Raw genomic sequence first — 18,814 nt, 5'->3', positions numbered from 1 at the left:
CTGCAGTTTCTCTCTATTTAAATAACAGTCTGTTCTTCTGTTCTCTCTTACAAAATGAATATCTTTGCATTTTCCCATGTTATACTTCATTTGCCAACTTTGCCTCCACTTATTTAACCTATCAATATCTGTCTGGGTTTCTGTCAACCGTTGTGTTGTCTTCAAATTTGGCTACAATCCATTCACTTCCATCTTCCAATTCATTAATATATATTGTAAACAATTGTGGTCCCTGCACCAACCCCTGTGGAATCTCACTGGTCATGGGTCACCCAACCTGAAAGAGAACCCCTTACATCCATTCACTGTTTCCTGCCCATTAGGCAACTCACTCTCCTTGTCATTCCACCACCTCCAACTCCAAGGGCTATTATTTTATAACTTAGTCTTTTGTGAGAGAAATGCCTTCTGAAAGTTCAAATACAAAATATTTACTGGTTCCCCTCTATCCAATCTGCTTAAAACTGCCTCACAAAATGCTAATAAATTAGTCAGACATGATTTCCCTTTCATGAAGCTTTGCTTGATTACATTATGATTTTCCACATGTTCTGCTATTACGTCCTTAGTAATTGATTCCAATACTTTTCCAAATATCCATGTTCAGTGAACTGACCTAGAGTAACCCACTTTCTGTCTCCCTCCCTTTTTGAATCAGGGTTAGGGTTATGGTTATGGGTATGATATGCTCTGACAGAGTGGATGCAGACAGCATATTTCCACTTGCCAGGAAGAGCAGTACCAGAGGTTGGCAAGATAAGATAGAAATCAAAGGCCAGACTTATCAAGGGACATATTCAATTTGGCCAGAGAAGAGTGTGACCACTGCTGTGAGAATGGGGAGAATTCAAAATGCAGTAAACTTCATAATATTGTGCTGCACTGCTCTCCCAGTGTTAACCTGCACAGCCTTTTATCCATTCTTGAAAACGAACTGCCTCGCTTCTCTTAACCAGGTACTAGCAGCACATCTCAGTGAAGAGGCCAACACTGCAGACCCTCAGCATCATATCTACCGCTGAGGAGGAAGGTACTAGAGTCATACAGTCACAGAGATACACCACATAGAAAGAGACCCTTTGGTCCAACTTGTCCAAGCTGACCAGATATCCTATATAAATCTAGTCTCATTTGCCAACATTTGCCCATATCCCTCTAAATCCTTCCTGTTCATGTAGCCATTCAGATGCCTTTTAAATAGTGGAATTGTACCAGCCTCCACCACTTCCTCTGGCAGCACATTCCATGCATGCACCACCATCTGCGTGAAATAGTTGCCCCTCAGGTCCGTTTTAAATCGTTCCCCTGTCACCCTAAACCTATGTCCTCTAGTTCCGGATTCCCCTATTCCCGGGAAAAGAACCTTGTCTATTTACCCTATCCATGCCCTTCATGATTTTATAAGCCTCCATAAGATCACTCCTCAGCCTCCGATGCTCCAGGGAAAAAAAATGTATTCAGCCTCTCCCTAAAGCTCAAACCCTCCAACCCTGGCAACATCCTTGTAAATCTTTTCTGAGCTCTTTCAATTTTCACACAGACCAGAATTGCACACTCAGAGAATGGACCGGTGAGGTGTGCACCCAAAGATTGGTATCTCTGGGACCTAGGGGCATTCAAAGAGTTATATTGATAAGGGTTTCACTGATCATTAAAATATTGTTGCTGTGTGAACTAAATAAAATGGTGATCAAGCCGCAAGAATTCTGCTGTCAAACGACGGGACATGGCCCAGCCAACCAACCACTTGGTCCAAGGGAGGGCTTGCCTGGCCGCTGCCTTCTGAAAGTGCCCACCGAGTACAGCTGGGTGAGGAGCAGGGCACCCAGGTTCAGCAGAACCAGCAGCAAGACAGCCATGGCCCTGGCTGTTGCTATGACCCTGCGCCTTTTGGCTTGAAGCAGCTCAATCCTCGACTGCACTGCATTTCCACTCCAGGCCAGTCCCCTTGTACTTCCTCACCCTGCCAGCCAAGTGCTGTGGGAGGAGTTGTACTGTTTTGGTATTAACCACAATTACCCTCAAGCTCAAAAATAAACACACACAGAACTGCGGATGCTGAAAGTCAGAAACAAACTTAAAATTTGTTGGGAAAACGCGTTAGGCAGCACCTGTTGATAGAAAACAGAGTTAATGTCTTGGGTCCAGTTACCCTTCTTCAGAACTGGCTATCCAGTTCTCAGTTACATACAACAGGACAGGATCTCACAACACAGTTCTGAAGTAGGGTCACCGGACCTGGAACTTTAATTCTGCTTTTTCTCCACAGACGCTGCTACACAGGTAGACAGGATAGTGAAGAAGGCGTTTAGTATGCTGGTCTTTATTGATCAGTGCACTGAATATGAGTTGGGATGTCACTATTACGGATGGACATGTCACTTTTGGAATACTGTGTGCAGTTCTGGCCTCCAAGCTATAGAAAGGATGTTGTGAAACTTGAAAGGGTTCAAAAAGATTTACAAGAATGTTGCCAGGGTTGGATGGTTTGAGCTATAGGGAGAGGTTGAACAGGCTGGGGCTGTTTTCTCTGGAGCATTGGAGGCTGAGGGGTGACCTTATAGAGGTTTATAAAGTCATAAGGTGCCTGAATAGGATGAATAAACAAGGTCTTTTCCCTGGGCTGGGGAGTTCAGAACTAGAGGGCGTAGGTTTAAGGTGAGAGGGGAAAAATTTAAATGAGACATAAGCAGTAACTCTTTCAGGCAGGGGGTGCTTGTGTGGAATGAGCTGCCAGAGGAAGTAGTGGAGGCCGGTAAAATTACAATATTTAAAAGGCATTTGGATGGTTTATGAATAGGATGGGTTTAGAGGAATATGGGCTGAATGCTGGCAAATGAGACTAGATTAATTTAGGATATCTGGTCAGCATGGAAGAGTTGAATCAAAAGGTTTGACTCTGTGCTGTACTGCTCCATGACTCTATGACTCTAAGTAATTGTTGAGGCAAATAGCAAGGATACATAGTAGGGGAACCCAGATAAACAAATAAAGCAGCAAATCAAGAGGAGAGGTTAGCTGAAGAAATGTACGAGAATGTTTCTGTGCAGGCTAAACACCAGGATGGTCCATCAAAACGGCTGTTTTTGTGCTGCAACTCAATGCAATGTTCTATGAATTCACAATTTCTTCTTTCTCTTATGGTTGGATAAAAGTATACTGGTTCTCTTGTTGCTTGGCAACTAACCACAGATTATTGCACAACAGATTAGTAATTAAGACACATTATCCTCCACAGGCATCAACACAGAGAAGCTTGTCAAATGCCTACGAGTGAAAAAGAAATCGAACACACGTCAGTTCTGATAAGCTCCACAACATGTATTACTAGGAATGACATTCACCATTTAGCTTAAAAGCAGCAGTGCACTGAGACCATTAGACCAAAACAGGCCATTTGACCCATCTGTTCCATTCTACAAATTCAATGAGATCACTGCTGATCTGATAACCCTCAAATCCACTCTCCTGCCTCATCCTAAAACCCTTGATTCTTTTATTGATTAAAAATCCAGCCATCTCAGCCTTGGATATAGTTAACAATCCAGCCCTGACAACCGTTGTGGGAAAGAATTCCATAGATTCATTACCCTCTGAGCGAAGTAATCCCTCCTTATCTCCACACTGTAAATAATCTAATCTAAAAAAATCTTTCTGTGCTTTTGCCTTGTATTTACACTCTATTCCTCATGAAATAAAGATACATATGCCTTCCCTATTGTCCTCTGGACATTGATGCTCACCTTTTCTCACAAGGACTCTCAAAGCCCTGTGTGCTGCAGCTTTCTGCAGTCTCTCTCCTTAAAATAATATTCATCTCTTTCATTTCTCCTGACAAAGCAAATATTGTCAAATTCACCCACATTATAATCCACCTGCCAGGTTTTTGACCATCACTTGTCTATAAGCCTCTCCAGAATCTTTGGGTCCTCCTCACTCTTTGCCTTCCCATCTATGTTTGTATCGTTTGGTGATAGTAATTCACTTCCTTCCTCCAGCTCCCTCAATCTATAAAGGAGATAATTATGGCTCCAGCACCGATCCCTGAGGCACTAGTTACAGATTGCCACTCTGAAAATGCCGCACTTTTCCCAACTCCCTCACTTTATTAGTTAGCCAATCCTCTATCCATGCTAAGATACTACCTCTGACACCATGGGCTCTTGTCTTATTAAGTAATCTAATATGCAGTGCCTTATCGAACAGTGAAATTCAACTGTCAAAAGCCTTCGATGTAATTCCGAAGAGTGTGGAGCTCAGTGATGGTGGACTACAGTTGCACACGGCTAACATTCCGACTCCAGGCGAACAGGGTTTCGAATAATAGCCTACACTTATTAGAGTCTTGCTTTATAATTAGGCCTGAGTATCCGCTATTTTCATTAAGCATTTTCTTTCAGCTCTCAAAAATCATTCACATTGGGGCAGATAGGATGGGCCAGTTGATTACATCTTTGTGAGCTATTATAGAGGTGTGGCAATTTTCTATGAGTTACACCAGTATGAACAAGTAATTGCCCACAGCAGGATTGCCAGCCTTCCGGAAGCATCGTTCCATTCTGGTCCCAGGTCACACATTGCTCGTACCAGTAATTAATGTGCTGCGACGGGTTGAGATTCTTCACTTTCCTAACGGTCAATTATGAAACAGAACCCACTTGCAGTTTTCAATGTGCTCAGTGACAACTTGTTTCCCTCTACGTCACACAGAAAATATTTCATTTTCTTTTGACTAATCGCCTTGTTTCAAAAGACAGAGTCGTAAGAGAGAAACATACTGTGTTGCAAAATGGCCCAAATACATACATTTAGTGCATGGCAATTAATGTCTGTCTTAGCTTCAACAATAGGTTAGAAGATTAGAAACACTGCAGTGTGGAAACAGGCCATTTGGCTCAACAAGTCCACAAACCCTCCAAAGAGTAACCCACCTAGACCCATGCCCCTACAGGTATGCCTGACTAATGCACCAAACACTAGCAAGGCCAATTCACCTAACCTGCAGATCTTTGGACTGTGGGAGGAAACCGGAGCACCCAGAGGAAACCCACGCAGACGCAGAGAGAATGTGCAAACTCCACACTGACTGGCACAGAGTCATAGAGATGTACAGCACGGAAACAGATCCTTCAGTCCAACCCGTCCATGCTGACCAGATATCCCAACCCAACCTAGTCCCACCTGCCAGCACTCGGCCCATATCCCACCAAACCCTTCTTATTCATATAGCCATCCTGATGCCTTTTAAATGTTGCAATTGTACCAGCCTCCACCTCTTCCTCTGGCAGCTCATTCCATACACATACCACCCTCTGCGTGAAAAAGTTGCCCCGTGGGTCTCTTTTATATCTTTCCCCTCTCACCCTAAACCTATGCCCTCTAGTTCTAGACTCCACCAACCCAGGGAAAAGACTTTGTCTATTTATCCTATCCACGCCCCTCATGATTTTATAAACCTCTATACCATCACCCCTCAGCCTCCGACACTCCAGGGAAAATAGCCCCAGCCTGTTCAGCCTCTCCCAATAGCTCAAACCCTCGGACCTTGGCAACACCCTTGTAAATCCTTTCTGAACCCTTTCAAGCTTTGCCTGAGGAGGGAATTGAACCCGAGTACCTAGTGCTGTGAGACTGCAGTGCTAACCACTGAGCCACCATGCCACCTCCTACCCTCTTTCTTCTCCCTCCCCACCCAGTCCTCCCCTCGCCCTCACTGAAAGATGCCACCGCAGCCTCGTCCAAACTGTATCTCCCTTATATGAATGAAGGTTTATAGGATGGTAAATCATTTGTGTGCTTACTGATCTATACTGATGCCCTAATAAAAATATATTAGAGAAATTAAACATTTAATGAAATAAATGCAATTCTGGTCTCCTTCCTATCAGAAAGATGTTGTGAAATTTGAAAGAGTTCAGAAAAGATCTACAAGGATGCTGCCAGGGTTGGAGGATTTGAGCTACTTGGAGAGGCTGAAAAGACTGAGGCTGTTTTCCCAGGGCTGAGGAGTGACCTTATAGAGGTTTACAAAATCATGAGGAGTATGGTTAGGCTAAATAGGCAAAGTCTTTTCCCTGGGGTTGGGGAGTCCAGAACTAGAGGGTATAGGTTTAGGGTGAGAGGGGAAAGATATAAAAGAGACCTAAGGGGCAACTTTTTCATGCAGAGGGTGGTACATGCATGGAATGAGCTTCCAGAGCATGTGGTGGAGGCTGGTACAATTGTAACACTTCAGAGGCATTTGGATGGGTATATGAGTAGGAAGGGTTGGAGGGATATGGGCCGGGTGCTGGCAAGTGGGACTAGATTGGGTTGGAATATCTAGTCGGCATGGACGGATTGAACCGAATGATCTGTTTCCATGCTGTACATCTCTATGACTCTATGACTCACCAGGTAATAGTATCAACACACTCAGAATGAGGTGGAAACTACAAGTGAAGGTTTGAATACCATAGCTTCAAAGTGCCATTTCTTTACTTGTCTTTGACTTTTTCACGTATTCTCGGACGACAAATTAGACACCAGCAGAGTATTTAATGGACTTACACACAGGAATAGAGGTAAGACTGACAAATTTCCTTTCCTAAAATGTAGAATAGCCTTTACAACAATCAGTATTATCCACCTGGTTCCCAATAGGCTGGCTTTTTAATTTGAGGTTTCATTGAATTTCGATTTCATTATCTGCTATGGTGGAATTTGAACCGATATTAGAGGATTAGAGGAAGTTTCCTCCAAACTGTGTATGGGGTCAGGCCAGTGAAGTGCTTAAGCCACCAAAAGTGTGCAGGTGCAATTCCAAGATAGACAGGCAGGAGACTGGAAGAACACAGCAAGCCAGGCAGCATCAGGAGGTGGAGAAGTCAATGCTTCGGTGTAACTCTTCTTCAGGACTGGGGGTGGGTGTAAGGGATGCTGCAGATAAAGGAGGAAACAGGGGCAGAGTGGTGAGGTAGGGATAGGTGAAGACAGGTAGAGGGTATGACCTGTTTGGTCAATGGGAGGAATGAAGAAGGGTTACACCCGAAACGTTCACTTCTCTACCTTCTGATGCTGCCTAGCTTGCTGTGTTCTTCCAGCCTCCTGCCTGTCTACTTTGGATTCCAGCATCTGCATTTTTTTTTTGTCTTGGTGCACTTCCAAGAAGCAGATTATTCCAAGAGATAGAGATAATAGAAGGGTGCTAATGAGAAATGTAAATGTGTGAAAAAGGGTTAGCTGTGCCTGGAGCAGCCTATTCAGGACAGGACCTCAGGGGTTGGGAGAAGGTAACATAAAAAGAGGGAGTTCATGATCTGAAATTATTAAATTCAGTGCTGAGTCCTGAAGGCTATAAGGTACCTCAGTAGAAGATGCTGTTTCTCCAGCTTGTGTTGAGATTCGTTAGAGAACTGTAGCTTCAGACAGAAATACTGGGGTGGGAACACAGTGGGACATCAAAGTAACAGGCACCCACTGCCCAGTGTAGAGACCACTATAGACGAGTCAGCAGGCTAGATTGAATGCAATGCAATGCATCAACGCTTCACCTGGAAGGTGTGTCTGGGGCCTTGGATAGTGAGGACATAAACAGACAAGTTCCATAATTGCATGGGAAGATGTCGTGGGGGTATAGGGAAATGTTGGGAGTGGAGGACGAGCGAACCAGGCTCTCTCAGAGGGAACAGTCCCTGTGGAAGCTGACAAGGGAAGGGAAGGGAATGGGGGTCTGGAGGTAGCATTCTGCTGGAGGAGATGGAAATAACGGCCAATGATCCTCTGGAAGCAATGGAGTGGCAAGTGACAACTGGACACTATCATTGTTGTGGGAGGGGAGTAAAGGGGTGAGGGCATAAGATTGGGAAAAGGGTCGGACATGGCTGAGAGACATGTCAACCAGTGTGGTGGGGGACCCTGGGTTGAAGACAGAGGTGGACGTTTCAAAGGCCCCCCTGTGGAAGTCAGGATTATCAAAACAGCTACAATGGAAACGGAGATGTTGGGAGAATGGGATTGAGACCTTAAGCAAGCAGGGTACAAGGATGTACAGTCCAGGTAACAATGGGATTGGGTGGATTTGTCATGGATATCAGTGGGCAGCCTATCTCCAGAAATAGAAGTGGAGATGTCAAGGAAGGGAAAGGAGGAGTTAAAAATGGGCCAGATGAAGGTTTACCACATCTCTTCCAGGTGTGCCCATTTTGAAGAAACTCTGCTTCTAGCACTTTCTGTCTATGTTTTGGATTTCCAGCATCTACAGTTCTTTTGTTTTTAATTGAACTGGCAGGCTATTCAGTTACCAGGGAAATAAATGCAGGCCAAACCACTCACATCCATATTCCAGCACTGAACGAAAAAAAACTTGCTTCCTGCCTAAGAGAAAGCCAAACATGAAAAAAAATTGAAGTGTTACATTATTTACAGACCCCAGAAAGGCACTGCAGTTTTAAGAGAACTAAATGACATTATGACGTGTAACATTCCTGTATAAGAAATCTCAATTTCACTCTGCATGTAGTCATTTCATCAGGGCCAGTCAATCATCTATATAATAGAACACACATATAAAATATAGAAGGACAGTACAGTGGCTCAATGGTTAGAACTGCTGCCTCACAACTTCCTCTTGCAACAAAGAGTGTGTTGGCTTTTTATGGGAGTGGAGCATGCTCAGAGAATCGCTGAGAATGGCTTAAAATGTGCCATGGTGACCCACACTCACCTTCCCTCCCCACCCCTTTCCGCCTTCCGCAAAGACCGTTCCCTCCGTGACTACCTGGTCAGGTACACACACCCCTACGACCCACCCTCCCATCCTGGCAATTTCCCCTGCCACTGCAGGAACTGTAAAACCTGTGCCCACACCTCCTCCCTCACCTCTATCCAAGACCCTAATGAAGCCTTCCACATCCATCAAAGTTTTACCTGCACATCCACTAATGTCATTTATTGTATCCGTTGCGGTCTCCTCTACATTGGGGAGACTGGGCGCCTCCTAGCAGAGCGCTTTAGGGAACATCTCCGAGACACCCGCACCAATCAACCACACCGCCCCGTGGCCCAACATTTCAACTTCCCCTCCCACTCTGCCGAGGACATGGAAGTCCTGGGCCTCCTTCACCGCCGCTTCCTCACCACCAGACGCCTGGAGGAAGAACGCCTCATCTTCCGCCTCGGAACACTTCAACCCCAGGGCATCAATGTGGACTTCAACAGCTTCCTCATTTCCCCTTCCCCCACCTCATCTTAGTTTCAAACTTCCAGCTCAGCACTGTCCCCATGACTTGTCCGACCTGCCTAGCTCCTTTTCCACCTATCCACGCCACCCTCTTCTCCCTGACCTATCACCTTCATCTCCTCCCCCACTCACCTATTGTACTCTATGCTACTCTCTCCCCACCCCCACCCTCCCCTAGCTTATATCTCCATGCTTCCGGCTCACTGCCTTTATTCCTGATGAAGGACTTTTGCCCGAAACATCGATTTCGCTGCAATTTGGATGCTGCCTGAACTGCTGGGCTCTTCCAGCACCACTGATCCAGAATCTGGTTTCCAGCATCTGCAGTCATTGTTTTTACCAAGGCTTAGGTTCAACCCAGTTAAAGAGATTTAACATTCTTAAACTCAACAAAGTGTGTTGAACTATCAGTTTACACAGGGGGACATTTTGCCAAAGGCTGAGAAGTACAAGTCCCACCTGGAAGTTGAGAATGATTTATGAATGTCACTGCCAATTCAGTTCCATCCTCAGGCGACTGCCCGTGTGCAGTTTGCACATTCTCCCCGTGTCTGCCTGGGTTTTCTCTGGGTGCTCCAGTTTCCTCCCACTGTCCAAAGATGTGCAGGTTAGTTGGACTTGCCACATTAATTTTCCCCATAGTGCCCAGAGATGTGTAGGGTGGGTGAATTAGAAGAATAGAAAAGTACAGCACTTTGATCCATGGTGTTGTGCCAACGTTTAATCCTAATGTAAAATGTAATAACTTAACCTACGCACCCCACAATTCACTACGTCCATGTGCATGTCCAGCAGTCGCTTAAATGTCCCTAACGGCTCTGCTTCCACCACCACAGCTGGCAATGCATTCCATGCATTCACAACTCTCTGTGTAAAGAACCCATCTATGATGTCTCTTCTTTACCTTTAATATCTTAAAACTGTGACACCTCATACCAGTCAATCCTGCCCTGGGAAAAAGATTCTGTCTATTGACTCTATCAATTCCTCTCATTATCTTTTATACCTCGATCAGGTCTCCTCTCTTCCTCCTTCTCTCCAGAGAGAAAAGTCCGGGCTCATTCAACCATTCTTCAGAAGGCAAGCCCTCCAGTCCAGGCAGCATCTTGGTAAACCTTCTTTGCACTCTCTTCAAAGCCTCTGTATCTGTAGGGCGACCAGAATTGGACACAATATTCCAAGTGTGGTCTCACCAGGGACTTGTAGAGCTGCAGCAAAACCTCGCGACTCTTAAACTTGATTCCCCCATTAATGAAAGCCAAAACACCATATGCTTTCTTAACCACCCTATCCACTTGGGTGGTAACTTTGAGGGATCTGCACACCCAGATCCCGCTGTTCCTCCACACTGCCAAGAATCCTGTCTTTAATCCTATATTCAGCATTCGAGTTCGATCTTCCAATATGCATCACTTCGCATTTATCCAGGTTGAACTCCATCTGCCATTTCTCAGCCCAGCTCTGCATCCCGTCTATGTCATGCTGCAGCCTGCAACAGCCCTCGATACAATCTTTATGTCATCCGCAAATTTACGAACCCAACTTCCTCATCCAAGTCATTTATAAAAACTGCAAAGAGCAGAGGCACAAGAACAGAGCCCTGCGGGACCCCACTCACCACTGACCTCCAGGCAGAATACTTTCCATCTACAACCACTCTCTACTTTCTGTCAGTAAACCAATTCTGAATCCAGACAGCCAAATCTCCCTGTATGCCATACTTCCTAACTTTATGAATGAGCCTACCATGGGGAACCTTATCAAACGCCTTGCAGAAGTGTCATTGGAAATGCAAGATTACAGGGAATATGGTTAGGGGGAGATGGATCTGGGTAGAATGCTGTTTGGAGGGTCAATGTGGACTTGATGGGTCAAAAAGCCTGCGACCGCACTGTCGGGATTCTACATATACATAAACTACATACATAAGTTTGAGATGTCAGATTGTGTTTACATAGTTGGTCGTTAATAAACAACTTCCAGACATCTGTCTCAACAGGAATCTGACTCGGCGTATTTATCATTCATGCTAATGAATGGAAAACCACATCACATAAGTACGAATGCAAGTCTTGGCATTTCAAGCTGTCTCCTCATCAATGCATCCCCAGCCCTCAGAGGTGGGAAAAAGTGTAGTTTAAAATTGCGACCCATGTCAGTACTTTTTGTAGAACTGCTACAGCTCCTTCACCATCGTGAGGAATCTGCAATCTTCTCTCTAGCTCTTAAGTGATATTCAGGTTTTTAACCTCACACCACTTTGTTCAGAATTTCTGATTAGCACTCCTTACGAGCAGGGGTTGCCATTGGCAATGTGAAGCCAGAAAATGATTGCTGTGCACTAAGGTGTTATAGAACAGTTGTACAGTGAAAGAGTTCGGATCAGGAGTTGTCAAACGAGAATCCACTAGAATCTGAGGAAGGGTCACCAGGCCTAAAACATTAACTCTGATTTCTCTTCACAGATGCGACCAGACCTGCTGAGCTTTTCCAGCTACTTCTGTTTTTGTTTCGAATTTACAGTGTCCGCAGGTCTTTCAGTTTTTAGAATTCACAGATGTGGAAGTTCCACAATCCCCATTTTAAATCAGAAATGCTTACAAGTAGGGTCGGGTTTATTTGAGAGTAAGTGGAGGCAGGGTTGGTGTGAACTGAGAGAAAAGTGCAAGACACGGCCTCCTCATGCAACAAAGAGTGTGTTGGCTCTTACACAGGAGTGGTGCATGCAGAGAATCGCTAAGAATGGCATAACAATTGCCAGGGTGACCCACATTCACCAAGGCTAAGTTCAACCTAGTTAAAGGGAGGGTTTCTTCAAAAAAAGAATTCACATTCTTAAACTCAACAACAAAAGTGCTTAAGTACCATTTTGCCCAAGGCTGAGAAGTACAAGTTCCATCCGGAATTTGAGTATGCTTTGTGAGTATCACTGCCAAACATCACAGCCAGCAAAGACAGATCCTGTAGTGAGAACAAAGAGAAAAGAAAATTTACAGCCCAGGAACAGATCCCACGGCCCTCCAATCTAAGCCAATCCAAATCCACTGTCTAAACCTATTGCCCAATTCCTAAGCAGCTGTATCCCTCTGAAGCAGATATGGACATCTCGCCGTCTTCTTAAAAACAGTATTAAAGCACGCCCTTTACAGGCAACATGGTGTCAGTACTACAGAGTTTCTTAACTTTGTCGAGGTGGTAGAGATTGCAACTGTGGTTCCCTGGCCAGAGTCGTGAATCTCTGAAATAAAAGAAGCTAGGAAACTTGACAGTTCAGGCAGCATCTGTGAAGAGAAACCGAGAGGTCAGGTGACCTTTTATTAGAACTCTGTCAGAAAATCATCCAATCTGAAATGTTCTGTTTTTCTCCATTAATGCTGCCTAATCTTACTAGGCTTTTTCCAGCAATTTTTTTCTCCTTTTCTTAGATTTCAGATTTCCAGCATCCGCAGTACTCTTTTTTTCAGAGATTCTGAAGAGACCCTTTGCCAACAGCGATGGGGGCAGTTCAGGAGGATTCGTGTGAGTATCTTTCCCACGGTAAACAAAATGGATGCGCTTCTTTCGTTCCAACAACTCCACATCGCCTTGTGTAAAGAGTGAAATAATGACAGCATTGCGAAAGTTGAGACATAATACCTCATCAGCCTAGTCTTTTGTATAATGATCTGAGATTATGAAGAGTTCACAATCACACACTTTAAAGATCTCTGCAGAAATGCTAAGATCAACATTCTGAGTTAACTGCCCACTCCAAACGATTCTGAAGAACAGTCATTTCAGGCTCAAAATATTCACTCTGTTTCTCTCTCCACAAATGCTGCTAGACTGGCCACGTTCCTCCAGCATTTTCTATCTTTATTTCAAATCTCTAACATCTGCAGTACCGTATGGCTTGTTGCACTTCAATAGGCTGCATGTGGACTCAGTGGTTAGCACTGCTGCCTCACAGCAGCAGGGATCAGGTTCAATTCCAGCCTCGAGCTACTGACTGTGTGGAGTTTGCCCATTCTCCCCGTGTCTGCGTAGGTTTCCTCTGGGTGCTCCGGTTTCCTCCCATCCTCCCAAGGTGTGCAGGTTAGCCATGGTAAATACAGGGATGGGGCAATAATTATGGTGCCTTTCATCTTCACGTTGACTGGATTAGTGGTGCTGGAAAAGCACAGCAGTTCAGGCAGCATCCGAGGAGCAGTAAAATCGATGTTTCAGGCAAAAGCCCTTCATCAGGAGTACCTAACTTCAGGGCAGAGGAAATGACCTGGGAGTTGCAGTGGGAGAGGGACTCCCTGAGATTCTTGTAGAGAGAGGAGGAAAACTTCTTCAAGACTGGAATCCTTGTAAGAGGATCCGCAGTAGAGTTAAAATCAACGAGGTAAAAACAATGACTGCAGACGCTGGAAACCAGATTCTGGATTAGTGGTGGAGAAAGGCACAGCAGTTCAGGCAGCATCCGAGGAGCAGCAAAAGCCCTCATCAGGAATATCCCTCTTCACGTTGACTGCGTTAATCAAATTGGAAAATTACAACCAAATTATAGCTACGACAATTAATTCATAGCATGCATTACAGATAATTTCCTAGAGCATGGAAGCAATGAGGCAGGTTTAATATATGACCTCTGAGTAAAAGATCTCCCAGGATGTAGCGATCATAACATGATATAACTTAATATGCAGTCTGAGAATGAGAAACTTGGGTCAGAAACAACAGTTCAACTTAAATAAAGAAAAACACGATGAGGTGAGGATAGAAACAAAAACAAAGTTGCTGGAAAAGCAACTTCTGTTTTTGTTTCTGATTTACAGCATCTGCAGTTCTTCCAGTTTTTATTGAGAGGAGGATAGTGTTAGCTAAGGAGAATTGGGTGCATGGTTTAACAGGAATGACAGTAAGAAAGCACTGACAGACATTTAAGGAGATAATTCATGACTCTCAGCAAAAATACATCCCAATAAGAAGGAATGTTTCTAAGAGAGATGAAAACCTAATCATGGCTAACCAAAAGAGTTAAGGAGAGTACTAAGCTGAAAAGAAAACCATATAAAGAGGCCAAAGTCAGAGAAAACCCTAAAGACCTCAGAATCCAGCAAAGGATGATGATAAAAAGAGACATTCTTTATGGTGGAAGATACTTTAAACATTCAGTTAATTCAGAAAATACAGGGGAGGAGTTAAGTACCATCGCCATCACTAAAGAAGTAGTGTTAGTCAAACTAATGGGGCTAAAGGCAATAGGTGCCCTGATCCAGACGGTAGCTACAGAGATGATGTATGTTTTAGAAGTAATTTTCCAAGAATCATTGGATTCTGGAAAAGTACCAGAAGATTGGAAAACTGACAGCTGATAATGTGTTGCTGGAAAAGCACATGTCAGGCAGCATTCTAGGAGCAGGAAAATCGATGTTGCAGGCCGTAGCTCTTTATCAGGAATTAGGCTGGGAGCCTCAGGAGAGGAGAGATAAATGGGAGGGGGGTGGGGCTGGGAGGAAGGTCGCTGAGAGAACAATAGGTAAATGGAGGTGGGGGTAAAGGTGATAGGTCGGAGAGCAGGGTGGAGTGGATAGGTGGGAAGGAAGATTGACAGGTAGGACAGGTCATGAGGGCAGTGCTGAGCTGGAAGGTTGGAACTGGGGTAAGGTGGGAGAAGGGGAAATGAGGAAACTGGTGAAGTCCACATTGATGCCCTGGGGTTGAAGGGTCTCGAGGCAGAAGATAAAGCATTCTTCCTCCAGGTGTCGGGTGGTGAGGGAGTGGCGGCGGAGGAAACCTAGGACCTGCATGTCCTCGGCAGAGTGGGAGGGGGAGTTGAAATGTTCGGCCACGAAGTGGTGGGGTTGATTGGTGCGGGTGTCCCGGAGATGTTCTCTAAAGCGTTCTGCGAGAAGGCGTCCAGTCTCCCCAGTGTAGAGGAGACCACATCAGGAGCAACAGATACAGTAAATGACATGTGGAAGTGCAGGTTAAACTTTGATGGAAGTGGAAATTCCTTTGGGGCCTTGGATGGAGGTGAGGGGGGAGGTGTGGGCACAGGTTTTGCAATTCCTGCTGTGACAGGGGAAAGTGCCAGGAGGGGAGGGTGACTTGTAGGGGGGATGGACCTGACCAGGTAGTTGCAGAGGGAACGGTCTTGTGGAAAGCGGATAGCGGGGGGGGGGAGGGAAATACATCCCTTTGTGGGATCCGTTTGTAGGTGGCGGAAATGTCGGCAGATGACGCAATTTATGTGGAGGTTGGTGGGGTGGAAGGTAAGGACCAGAGGGGTTCTGTCCTTGTTACAGTTAGAGGGTGGAGGTGTGGGACATGAATGAGATGCGTTGGAGAGCATCTTCAACCTCATGGGAGGGGAAATTTTGGTCTTTAAAGAAGGAGGCTATCTGGTGCATGCTGTGGTGGAACTGGTCCTCCTGGGAGCAGATGCGGCAGAGGCGGAGGAATTGGGAATACGGGATAGCAGGTGGGTTCTGTCCTGAATCATTGATTTTCTGGCTCCTCAGCTGCTGCCTGACTTGCTGTGCCTTTCCAGCAACACACTCACAACTCTGATCTCCAGCACCCACAGACCTCACGGTCTCCTTGCCAATATGACAGGCCTATTCAAAAAGGAAGCAAAAAGCGAGTATCTGTTGTTGGAATAGTACTGGAATCAATTATTAAGAAATTAATAGCATGACATTTGGAAAACAATAATCTAATCAAGCAGAGTCAGCATGGCTTCATGAAAGGAAAATTGTATGTGACTAATTTATATGAGTTTATTGAGGAAGTCTCAGAGTAGATACAGGGGTATGAGTAAATGTGTTGTATTTGGACTTCCAGAAGACGTTGAAAAGGGTACCTCAAAAATTATTAGGCATTAAGATAAGAGCGCATGGTGTTGAAGATAGTATATTGGGACAGATTGAGATTTACCTAATGGGCAGGAAACAGCAAGTGGGGATAGTTGGTGACTCATGACCAGTGGGATTCCAAAGGGATCAGTGTAGGAACCAAAAGCCAAAGAACAGGCGGATGCTGGAAATCAGAAACAAAAGCAGAAATTGCTGGAAAAACATAGCAGGTCTGGCAGCATCTGTGCAGAGAAAGCAGAATTAATGTTTCAGGTCCAGTGAAGCTTCTTCAGAAAAAGGTTGTTCTTTATGCAAAAGAAGGGGTAGAGGAGGGGGAGGGGGAAGGAGAGAAAAATAGAGTCCAAAGAGAGAGAAAAAATTGTTAGGCAGCCAAAGGAATAGGTAACAGTCAGCCTGGGAGGAACAATAGCTGCTAATGGGAACAATTATTGGCTGATAGGGGGTTGGTTTAGATGGCAGCCTGTGTGATAACAAGGCCTGTGTGTGGGGTTTGGGGGAAGGACACAGGATAAAGTACCTCAAGCCACAAAATTGTTGAACTTTATCTTGAGGTCCAGAAGGCTGCAGGGTCCCCAAATGGAAAATGAGATGCTGTTCTTCTAGCTTGAGCTTTGTTGGAGCCCTGCAGCAGTGCTGGAATTGTTTATAGAATATGTCTTGGAGAAAAGAAATCAATGTTTTGGAGCCAACTTTGCAGACAACACTAAAATAGATGGAAAGGCAGGCTGTGAGAGGGACACAAACAGTTTATAGAGAGATATTGACAGCATATGTAAGCATGCAAGAAGTTGGCAAAGGAGTAGAATGTGGGAAAATGTGAAATTGTTCATTTTGGAAGGGAGAACAAAAGAGTGGAGTATTTGGTACTTGTATGGAATGAGCTGCCGGGGATATGGTGGCGTCTGGTACAATTGCAACATTTAAAAGGCATCTGGATGGGTATATGAAGAGGAAGGGTTTGGAGGGATATGGACCGGATGCTCTCAGGTGGGACTAGATTGGGTTGGGATATCTGGTCGGCATGAGAAAGTTGGACAGAAGGATCTGTTTCTGTGCTGTACATCTCTATGACTCGATGACTCTACAAGGGAACTTGTGGGTATTTGGGCATAAAACACAGAAAGCTAGCACACAGGTGCAGCAGGTAATCAGGAAGGCTTAAGCAATGTTGGCTCTTATTTCAAGGGGTTGGAGTACAAGAGTTGGGAAGTCTTACTTCAACTGTACAAGGTGCTGGTGAAACCACATCTGGAGTACAGAGAGCAGTTTTGATCCCCTTATTTAAGGAAAGGTATCATTTCATTGGAAGCTGACCAGGGAAAGTTCACTAGGATGATCCCTAGTATGGAGGGGTTGTCTCATTAACAAAGGTTAAGTAGGTTGGGACTCTATCACTGGACGAAAGTAAGGACTGCAGATGCTGGAGATCAGAGTCAGGATTAGAGTGGTGCTGGAAAAGCACAAGGGGTCAGGCAGCATCCGAGGAACAGGAAGGAGCTTTTGCCCGAAACGTGGATTTTCCTGCTCCTCGGGATGCTGCCTGACCTGCTGTGTTTTTCCAGCGCCACTCTAATCTTGACTCTATCACTGGAGTTCAGCAGAATGAGAGGTGATCTCATTGAAACATAAAGGATTCTTAAGGGGCTTGGCAGGGTCAATGCTGAGAGAGCACTTCCCTCACAGGAGAGCCTAGGACCAGAGGGTACAGTCTCAGAATAAAGGGTCACCAATTTAAAACTGAGGTAAGGAAGAATTTCTTCTTTGAAGTTGTGAGTCTTTTGGAACTTCTTGCCACAAAGGGCTGTATATTTAAGGCTGAGATAGATTCTTGATTGGTCGAGATATCAAAAGCTTCGGGAAAAAGGCAGCAAAGTGGACATGAGGAATGTCGGATCAGCCATTATTCGAGCAGGCCCGAGGGGCTGAGTGGCCTACACCAATTTCCAATGGTCTTAAGGACTGCTGAAGATCCAGTAACACTGTGAAAATAGGTGTTGAAAAATAGCAAAAATGCAAGGCTTTTTAAGTGAGCTTCAGTTATCGAGTTGCCCCACTTGGACCTCTGGAACACCCATTCAGAATGAAGCAAAGATTATTCAGTGACCCGGCTGCATAAATTTCCGAGAATAGATGCAGGATGAAATTCTCTCAGCTCCAACTTTAACGTTAAAACGGGAGAATTTTTTTCTTGTTTTGTCCCTCTCCAGGAACATGCAGCCGAGCGCATCTCCACACAGTTTATCAAGTCAGGTTTAGTTCAATTACATACCTGAGAATTAGCCCATCCTAAGTGAAAATGCTTCACTAAACTATGCTCTTAAATAGGTTACAATTGCATTTTTTTTGAAGAAAACAACCATTGTCACCAAATGTTTTGTCAGCTTGCGGAGGCTGACAACAAATTACATTAGTTCTACTTGTGTGAAACCACAGCAAATGACATAAAACTAAAATGAAGTTGAGTTTTATGATGTATTGGGTGTTCCCTTTTTTTGATCTATATATCTCTGATCTAGTTAAAACAGTTTAGCTTGTTCCAAAGTATCAGAGAAATGAGTGTCTTAGCAGATCTAGTTCAAATAATAAAACGCCAATGTTCATTTTTTATTAATGCAATAGAATAAACAACCACAGTACAATTTTAATTAACTTACTCATTTCAGTGCACATTGCTAAATTAGTTTTGAACAAAACGTCTCAGAAATTGCTTCAAGTTCATGCACATCACTGTAATAGCAATCAAAGCTCA

At 44.6% G+C, this 18,814-nt stretch overlaps 1 protein-coding gene across 2 annotated transcripts in view; it reads right to left on the bottom strand.

Moving 5' to 3' along the window:
- Positions 1-18,814, bottom strand: part of ptprn2 (protein tyrosine phosphatase receptor type N2) — a 956,995-nt gene that overhangs the window by 811,429 nt on the left and 126,752 nt on the right. The window lies entirely within an intron of this gene.

The sequence above is a fragment of the Hemiscyllium ocellatum genome, chromosome 5 (genome assembly GCF_020745735.1).
Source record: "Hemiscyllium ocellatum isolate sHemOce1 chromosome 5, sHemOce1.pat.X.cur, whole genome shotgun sequence".
Lineage (NCBI taxonomy): Eukaryota > Metazoa > Chordata > Chondrichthyes > Orectolobiformes > Hemiscylliidae > Hemiscyllium > Hemiscyllium ocellatum.
The sequence above is the reverse complement of the archived record's forward strand: the minus strand, read 5'-3'. Positions and strand labels throughout refer to the sequence as shown.